The sequence below is a fragment of the Mus musculus genome, chromosome 9 (assembly GCF_000001635.26).
Source record: "Mus musculus strain C57BL/6J chromosome 9, GRCm38.p6 C57BL/6J".
In the NCBI taxonomy this organism is placed as follows: domain Eukaryota; kingdom Metazoa; phylum Chordata; class Mammalia; order Rodentia; family Muridae; genus Mus; species Mus musculus.
Window position 1 is genome coordinate 101242922 of NC_000075.6, and position 9570 is coordinate 101252491.

At 44.4% G+C, this 9570-nt stretch overlaps 1 protein-coding gene across 1 annotated transcript in view; it reads right to left on the reverse strand.

The window, feature by feature from the left end:
- Positions 1–8911, reverse strand: part of Ppp2r3a (protein phosphatase 2, regulatory subunit B'', alpha) — a 146844-nt gene extending 137933 nt beyond the window's left edge. The window contains exon 1 of the mRNA NM_001161362.3: positions 8741–8911. The gene's annotated coding sequence lies outside the window, so the exon portion shown is untranslated. The remainder of the gene's footprint in view (positions 1–8740) is intronic.
- Between the last annotated feature and the right edge of the window lie 659 nt (positions 8912–9570).

Genomic DNA, 9570 nt, shown 5'->3' on the forward strand with positions numbered 1-9570 from the left:
ATCCTACTGGAAATGCAAAGAAGCTTCATTAGGGAAAATGCTGGAAGAAGGGTAATATTTGCAATTCAGCCAAAAACAACCTCTAAGGAGTAGAAGATGAAGTCAAAACAATGAAGGTTTGTGGTTGCAGGGGTGGGGTTGGGGGTTAGTGGGCCTTAAAGGCGAGTCTAAAGCCTCTGAGTAGAGAATTTAACTGTTAACAGGGAGTGAAATTCTTGTTCCTGTGTTGGTACCAGGTTGTAGAAAAGAAAAGACACAGCAGGAAAAAGAGGGCATTGTAATGGTCTACTAGAGCAGTGGGTCTCAGCCAGCCCAGTGCTGTGACCCTTCAATACAATTCCTCATGTTGTGGTGACACCAATCATAGAATTATTTTTATGGCTACTTCATAACTGTAATTGTGCTACTGTTGTGAATCTAAATGCAAATATCCATGTTTTCAGACTGTCTTAGGTAACCCCTGTGAAAGAGCCATTTGTCCCCCAAGGGGATGCCAGCCCCAGGTTGAAATACTTCAGCCCTGCACTAGAAGTATTATGGTAGTCTGAACAAGGAAACAATAAAGACAGTAGAATGTGACAATCTAGTGACTTAACACTTGAAAGGTAGATTCAGTACTACTGATGACAGATTGAACATAAGATGAAAGAGAATCAAAATTGACTGAAGGTTTTTGTCCTCAACATCTAAAAGAAAAAGTTACTTTTAAAAACATGCAATGATGGGATAGGTTATGGGAAATGTAGTTTTGAGATAAAGCTCTGTAGCCTTCAACTTTTAAAGGTTAGGAAGATAATGAGAAGTAGGGAAAAAAAAAACCAGAAAAAAAAAAAGCCTCCAGTGAGAGAAAATCGAGATGATGAATTGTGCTAGAGGCAAAGTGAAGAAACCATTAAAAACAAAAAAGTAGCTAGCAGTGTAAGATGCCGTAGAAGGAAGACAGAACTGACTCACTGGTTAGCAATGTGACAGTCAGTGTTGAGCTAGTTTGGTAAGAGACATATGTGGAGAAAAGTCCTAATTAGTATGGATTCAAGGCCTGATTAGAATGAAAAGAAAACTGAGTCACTGAATTGGATAGCTGTACAACACTCAGATACAGAGTCAAGAGACAATGGAGAACACAGTGCCTTGTGCTAATTCTTGAACCAGAAGGCACTGCATTTCCAGATTCTAAAACAGTAAGTGGCATATATTAGTAACTAGACAAATAGTTATTGATTACTAAAGTCATCAGACACTTTATCAGGAAGTAGTCTTTCTAGACTACAGTAGAATTTAAGAGTTCTTGGTTCAATATGGAAATACAGCCTTCTATTTCCCTGCTAAGACTGAACAGCTCATAGCCCTTACAAACCTAAAACAGATATCCTACAATTTGGGAACAAGGATATGCCTTAACAAATACCTTTCAAGAATATATGTTTAGTTCTGGATATATAATACCATCTCTCCAACTACTTCATCTATTTGGGGCCCTTGTTTAATATTATAACAATGAAACAAGCATGAGACTTACATAAAATCATACGGCTTTTCTACAAATAGTGCAGGAACACCAGGCTATCCATTGACAGGCCTGTCTTTATATACAAAATTAGTTCAAAATGGCCAGCAGACCTAAATGTAAGGACTGCAGTTACATACTCTTAGGAAAACCCCACAGAGGTGAATGAATGTGACCATGATGGTGTCGAAAGCACAACGATAACAACAACAGCAGCAGCAAAGAGCCAAGTTCCCTCCCGCAAAGGCAACTATCAGGAGAGGAAAGTGCAGCCGTGATAAAATACCTGGAGTACACAATCACCTCTTTTGCCCCTTTTCTTCTTCCTACTCGTTTGTGTGTGAGCACATCTACATGGGAGTCTGTACACCCATACAAAGGCTGTAAGTTGTTACTGGGAACCTTCCGATTGTTCTTCCATTTTAAATTTTTATTTATTTATGTATATGCTCCACATACATACAAGAGCCTGAGGAGGACAGTAGAGGGCATAAGATCCCCTGGAGCTAGAGTTACAGGTGGTCGTGGGCCTCTAGGTACATGCTGGGAACTGAGCCCCTTCCTGTGCAAGAGCACTCTGATCCACTGAGCCATGTCTCCAGGTCCCCACCTCCTTGAGCTCATCAGTAAGGTCAGTCTTCAGAGCCAGCTTGTTCTGAGGATCCCAGTCTCACCTTCTAAGGTTGGACTTTCAGGTAAACTGCCACATCCACCCAGCATGTATATGAGTACTAGGGTGCATGAACTCCAAGTGTTTTAACCACTGAACCATCTCCCCAGGCCCCTCTAATCAATTTTTATAACTCAACAATTACACCTGGATGTATGCAACTGGAAAAATCAAGTTCTAATATCAAGTTAACTGGAAAAAAATGTAATTCTGCTCCCAGGAATCTGACAAATACACATTTCCTAGAATAGCCAAATACTCCATTTTCAATACGCTAAGAATCTGGTTTTTGTTCATCACTTGAATGGAAAGATGACATCAGGGTTATTGGAGCCTAGATCACTACTGGCCTTTAGAAACTCTATGGCTTTCTAGATAAGCAAGAGACTTATGGCCAAATCACTAACACCTCCATCAGGTCCTTCAGGAGTCTTTGGAGTCCTAGAAAAATATCTCACCAGTGAAAACGCAGTCTTCAAAACAAATGCACGAAAACTCTCAGTGATGAGGAAGACAAGTGATCAGGCACTATCTAGCTACGTCCCTGAAAAGTCCTAAGGTTTGGGTACTTAACATACTGAACATCTGCTATGTACCACAGATAATAGCTTCCCCCACCCCATGCCACCTTTTTCAGATAAACTTCTCAAAAACTTTGTCGAACAGCAATGGGAGGGGAGGCTCTTGGTGCTGGGGAGGTTTGATGCCCCAGCATAGGGGGATGCTGGAGCGGTGGGGTGGAAGAATGTACTTGGGTGGGGGAGTACCTTCATATAGGCAAAGGGGAGGGGGGAGGGCGATGTGGGATGAGGGGTTGGTGGTGGGGTAACTGGGAAGTGGGATATCATTTGAGATGTAAATGAATGGAATGATTAATTAAAAAAAAAACCCTCTGTCAAAATAGGTTAGAAATATAGTACAGTGGCAGAACCCTGCCTGTCATGTGCAAAGCCCTGGGTTCAATCCACAGTGCACTGAGACACACAGATTATTTTGAACATTCATAATTTTCTTACAGTCATATCAATCTGGTTTCTACCTTTTCCATTATGGAATGACTCTTGCTGAGGTCAAATCTCCTCCTCTTTTTCTTCTTTTCTTCTTTTCTTCTTTTCTCTATATAACCTTGGCTGCCCTGGAGACCAGGCTGGCTTCTGCCTCCCAAGTGCTGGGATTAAGGGTATGCACCACACTGTCCAGCAAGTTCCATCTTAAATTTAACAGATGATTTTCAGCACAGTTAACTACTTGGTGATTTCTTTTTTCCTTCGGAATCACTACCTTCCCTTGCCTTTATGGCATGCCTTAAACTACAATTAGATTTTAAAGAAAGAATATAAAGCAAAAATCAAGTATGGGTTATTATTTTAAAATAACTTATTTATTACTTTATATGTGTACAGGTATTTTGCCTTCATGTGTGTGCACCACATGTGTGCTGGTGCCTGTGGAGGACAGAAGAGGGCACTGGACCTCTTAAAATTAGAGTCATAAATAGTTGTGACCAACATGTGAGTGTTGAGCCATCTCTCCATCTCCAAGTGTGGTTTACTTTTGAAATCCTTTAATACCTCATTTAAGTACAGTGTGCTTGCCTATATGCAACAAAACATTTTTGGCCTCATCTAACTAAAATCTCCACAGTATGCATTCAGTTAAACCACATACCTAACATCAAGCTAGGTGCCCCTCACAGTACCTCTTCATTATTTTCTTATAGATAATAAGTACTTCTTATTATCTTATTCTAAAAAACCAGCTCTGGGCCCTCTTCTGCTGCTCATCTTGGGTCAGTGGTTCTCATCTGAGGAGCATTTGAACCTCAAGGCGGCCAGCACTGAGGAGGCGGGGCAGGATGAGCAGTTACTTACAGGACACCTATTGCTTCAACAGCAAGTACCTGGCCATCCAGAGCTACATAGCAAGACCCTAACTAAAAAAAACCAAAGTAACACCATCACGCACATGCACACACGTGAGCGCGCGCACACACACCCCAAACAAAAACCAACCAACCAAAAAAAAAAAAAAAAAAACCCAAAACAAAAAACCTACAAAGCTGCAATTCAGACCAAATAAGCAGAAACGAAAATTTCTTAGAGGGACCTCAGCATTGGTTTTTTGTTGTTGTCTTTTGATTTTTAAGTGTGTGTATGTGTGTGTGTGTCAGTGGTGGTATATGTACACATATGTGTGCACCCATGTTCATATAGAGAAGCCAGAGAAGGTGCACAGGGTTTCTCATTGATCCTGGAGCCACACTAGTGGCTGGCAAGCTCCAGTGATCCTCCTGTCTCTGTCACAGCACTGTAATTCCTGGCGACTCTATTGCTAGGCATAGATTTTTACATAGACACTGGAGATTGAAACTCAGGCCCTCATACTTGTGCAGCTACCTCACCACCCAGCTGTAGTGGGGTTTTGTTTTTTGAATCATTCAGTGTTTCTGATGTAAAACCAAAAAGAAAATGATTCTCTTTTGACCAGGATTATATATTCAAGAGCACACAGAATTAGGCCAGCAAGTTGGTTCAGCTGGTAAAAGCACTTGTATGCAAGCCCGAGTTTGACTCTCAAAGGCTACAGTGCATCCGCATGCATCTGCAATGCCATCACTCCGACAGCCAGATGGAAGACAGAGAGAGAAAAACATCACCAGAAGGCTCATGGGCCAGCAAGCCTAGAGGAGGCGGCACAGGGAAACAACAAAGATCCTGCATCACCCAGGAGAGCACCAACTCCTGAAAGTCATCTTCGACTTCCACTCGGGTGCACACATACATGCACACACGCACTCACTCTCACACAATGCAGAGGCAAAACAGGACAGGCACAAGCCCTAGGGAGTGGTTGCTTGGAATCAGTTTTGACTTACTTCTGATCACTGCTGCAATACAAGAAAGCCAGTTTAGTCTGCCATTCATTTTTTTCTCTCTCTCTAAAAATCTTCAGATCCAAAAATACTGGCAACTAATGCAGAACTAATGATAAAACCACTGTCTGGGCAAACTAAAACATCCATGGTCTAGATTCTAAGTTAGGCTATTGATTTGCAGCGCCTGCAATGACTACTTTCGCCCATACACTTCAACTTAAACCTAAACATCAGTGCCTCCAGTCCCATGCTTGCTTTCTATGGGTTCTGAATTCTAAAGTGCTTTTATGGCACATTTACATGAACGTTTAGCATCCCAACATGATCTATGATTTAAATCCACCCCAAAACTATTCTTATGATGCTTTCTATTTCCTGTAGCAACTCCACTATTCACATTTTGGGCAAGCTAGTGCCCTGGAATTCACCCTAGGAAGTTATTTCTCTACCTCAACATTTGTGCCATTATCTTCTTCTAAATCCTATCAACCATGCCTCCTAAGTGCATCTCATAGATACATGAACTTCTTTCCCACCTCACTGCTATCATCCTGGTCTCAGTTACCTTTTATGTTTTAGCTACCTTGTTCAAATCATTTTTTCCATAGCTGATCTTTCACAAACATATTTGGTCCAACAGCTACATTGCTATCAATTTATTCCATTCACATGTGAACTGGCATATTCACAGTGGTATTTACAATAAATTGGAAACAATTCCATGCCTATCAATAGGGGAATGGATAAATCTATATTGAAGCCATAACATGAAAGGCCATATACATCAAAATGGGTAAATTCCCAAGGGAGTGCCACCATTTGTGTAAACAAGATAACTATCAAAAAAAAAAAAAGTTCAGAATAGTAAACAAAACTATTAGCAATGGTTATCTACTCAGAAGGCATGGGGAAAATGTTGACTGGAATAAAATATGTTGTTGTTGAATACACCTGGAGAAGGGCCTGTTTTAAGAAGTACTGTTTTAAGTTCCTTGTGTGGGCTCTGGTGAGTAGGCTGGACTGAGAAGTCAGTAGCAGACAGCCTCTGCTTACTTCCCTACTTCTATCATTCTGCCTCCCTAATCTTTCAAGTTCCAACCACACTAGCTTCTGGGTTCCTGGGGACTGGGGGGGGGGGCTATTCTTTGTCATCTTAGGGTCCCCTAAGCTTTAATTACCAATCCCATGTTTATCCTTCTGATTCTGTCTCTCATGTTCTTTTCCCAACGGAAGAACACTCCTCAGTTTCTGGACTAGGTCAAGATTAACATTTTAGGTACTCAGGAAACCTGTACTTCTCCTCTCAGAATTTAGCACTGCTGTAATGACATAACTGTGTAATTACATATGTTCACACCAATTACCTCTTTAGATGATAAAAACAGAAGTGCAGAGATCAAATCAGTTGCTTTTACCTTTGTATTCCAAGACATGACCTACCTACCACACAGTTTGCAGAGCAGGCTGTCACACATTAAATAAATGACTTCTCTTGCCCTTAAGCTTAAGAAAGCAGAGTCAATACATAACCAAACAAGGACAATGCAGTGTCCTGGTATTAAAGCAGCCGTTCATTTACGACAATGGCTTTCAACCAGGGATAGCTTGGTCCTTCTCAGGGTATGCCCAGCAACGTCTAGAAACAGCTTTGATTGCCATTATTTATGTGTGTAGTGCTACTAACAGCTAGGATTATAAGTCAGGAGTGTGGCTAACCATCCTCTACCTACGGCACAGGATAGGCTACCATGACGAAGTATTATCTCATCTAAAATGTCAACAGCACCACATAAGAGAGATCCTGACTGAGGATGCTACTATTCAAAAGGGAGGCATCCTCCCCCTTACTTGGCGGGGTTCTGTTGTGGTTATTTTGCTGAGGTGTAAGGCAGAGCTAAGGGGATGTCAAGAAGAGCTTCAGAGACGGAAAACTTGAGTTACTTGTTGAAAGGTGACAGAGCCCTGTTCAACTGGAACTGAAATGTGTGGCTGACAAGTTTAAGTTATTACCTTCAAATAGTCTGTACTGCAGAACTGCCCAACCTTATTCCCTTCCTGCTCAAGCAAAATTTCCTCTCTCGGAGGATACGAGGTTTTAGCAGAACCTTAAGGCCAGATTACCTAGACCAAGATAAAGCCAGATAGTCACTGTGTAAAATGCTAAGCTACTTTTTAATATATGCAAATCATATGTGTGAATGTTAAAGCATTAGCTGCCTACTATTCAGGTTGTTGGTGTTTAAAGCTATCATTGAATCCAACCACATGGGCCTTGGGATAGACTTTTCCAGTGTGTGTGTGTGTGTGTGTGTGTGTGTGTGTGTGTGTATAAACAAAACAAAAATCAAACAAACAAACCCCCAAAGAACCGCAAAACTTTGTATTCCTGACCTGAGCTTTCCAGGCTGTGTAAAAGATCCATTTTTCCCCTCTCACGAGTATCTCATGCCATAAGTTTTGTCAGAAGTGGTGAGACAGCCTTTTGAATGCAATAAACGTGAATAAATTGCATGCAAATCAGGAGCCGTCTACAGATTTTTAAGAACGCTTTCAGTAATCGTCATGGAGACCAGTGAAAGAAACTGAGATAATTTTTAACGATGCCAAGGAAAGCCCTGTGTTTACTACAACACGAGCCTGCTGCCTGCTTAGCTGGACGCCCATGCTCTGACCTAGTATGGCAATTCTTAGGGTCCCTGTGCTTGATGCTCTGTTTACAAGAAACTGAGGCCAGACACTAAGGAAGAACAAAGAAAAATGCCTGGCACCAAAGAGGCGGGGGACGTTTTGTACATAACTGAAGATCCGTGGAGGAACTCTTTTCCAATTTTGAAAGGCACTACAAATCATCCTCTCCGCTTACGTGTTCAAGCATTTATTCTATGTTCTTAAACTATTTTCTACAAAGAAAATACCTTATAATTTACAAACAGCAATTTGTCCTCCCCCCTCTGCATCTGCAGACCATCAAGCGGGATAAAATTTCCCTAGGCTTTATCAGAGTGGGAGGAATGGAAATAATGTGAGCACAACACAGTTCCGATGCAACATCAACTCCAAGCCGGGCCAGCTGGTTTCCATCGAGCGGTCCCCAAGGAGAACGCCCCTCAAGCCTGCAGCCCGGCCGGCGCGACCGTGGGACCGGCTGAGGTGCTCGCAGCTCAGCCACTCGGTCGCCCGATACCTTTGTTTCAGGTGCCCCTGTGCCCAGAGTGGCTGGGATCCCGCCCGCAGCCCCGAACTGGTGACACATCCTTCTTTGGCCAAGTCGGGCCGAGGCCGGGCAGGGGGCGGGGAAGGAAAATAAAGCCTCAGCGCCTAACGACGTGACTCTCAGTTCTTCCAGAACCTTGGCATTTGCTGCCCTGCCAAGCTTTCCTGTTAACGAGTTCCCGGCCCGGGCGTCCCGCGAGGTGGGAGGCGCCGGCCATCCGGCCCCCTGGCCTCCTCCGCGGAGCTCCCGGGCCACCGTTCTCCACGGCCGCCAGCCCCGGGAGTCCTCTGGCGTGGCGTGCCTGCGCTCCACCAGGAGTCCCTTCACCGCGCGCGGCCCCTGCGGCCAGGCCAGACCCCGCCCCCGGCCCCGCCCGCCCCGGTCTCTGTGCGCCGCCCCTCGGCCTCGCCAGCCCGTGGAGGGCCGGGGGCTCCCAAGGAGAACCGGCCTAAGGCCCCGCGTCTGTGCGCCTACCTCAGTGCCCGCTGCTCCTCCTCCCGCGGCTGCCTCGGCTCGCAGGCGACGCGCACACGCCACCCCGGCTTCCCGCAGCGCGGGGTCTGGGCCGCTTACGCCGCGCGTGAGGAGCCGAGGCCTGAGCGCGCCCCGCCCAGCCGCCCAGCAGCTTAGCTGCCCGCCAGCGCCACAGCCCCGCCCACTAGCGCCACAGGCCCGCCCACCAGACACGCCCCCTCGGCCCCGGCCCCGCCCACCTGGCCGTGCTGGGTTCCTCCCACTCTCCTTCCTCCGAAAGGGGGCCCTGAGGGGCACTGCGAGAGCCGTCGCCTCGGCCGCCGCTGTGATTTACTTAGTGTAATGGAGAAGGCTATTCGCACTATTTGGGGACTGAATTTCATGTTAAGAGTATACACTTTATGATGGCCGTCATTATTTTTATTACCCTTCTTACTGTCCTCTTCGATAACTGTCCTGCTCTTCCGGGAGGCTATCCCATCTGACTACAGTCTACACTCTTACTGTGGCCCACACCAGCATGCTCCTATTCGCTCAACCCAAGTTGTGTGAATTTTGAACGAAGAGTTTATTTATTTATTTATTTTAAGCGAATTGTTAACAGAATAAAAATTGTTAAATAAACAAAGCTATGTAAAACAAATGCACAACTTAATGGAGTGTTCTGAAACATTTGCAATTTTGATTTCTTAAGCTTTGACCCTAGCTAAAATAATAAGCGAGGTTTGCTTTTACTAAAAGTGGGAAATAAATGGGCTGACTGGGCTAGGGATGTAACCCCGTTGGTATAGTAAACGAGGATAAAACCACATAAACTGGGAGAGGTAATG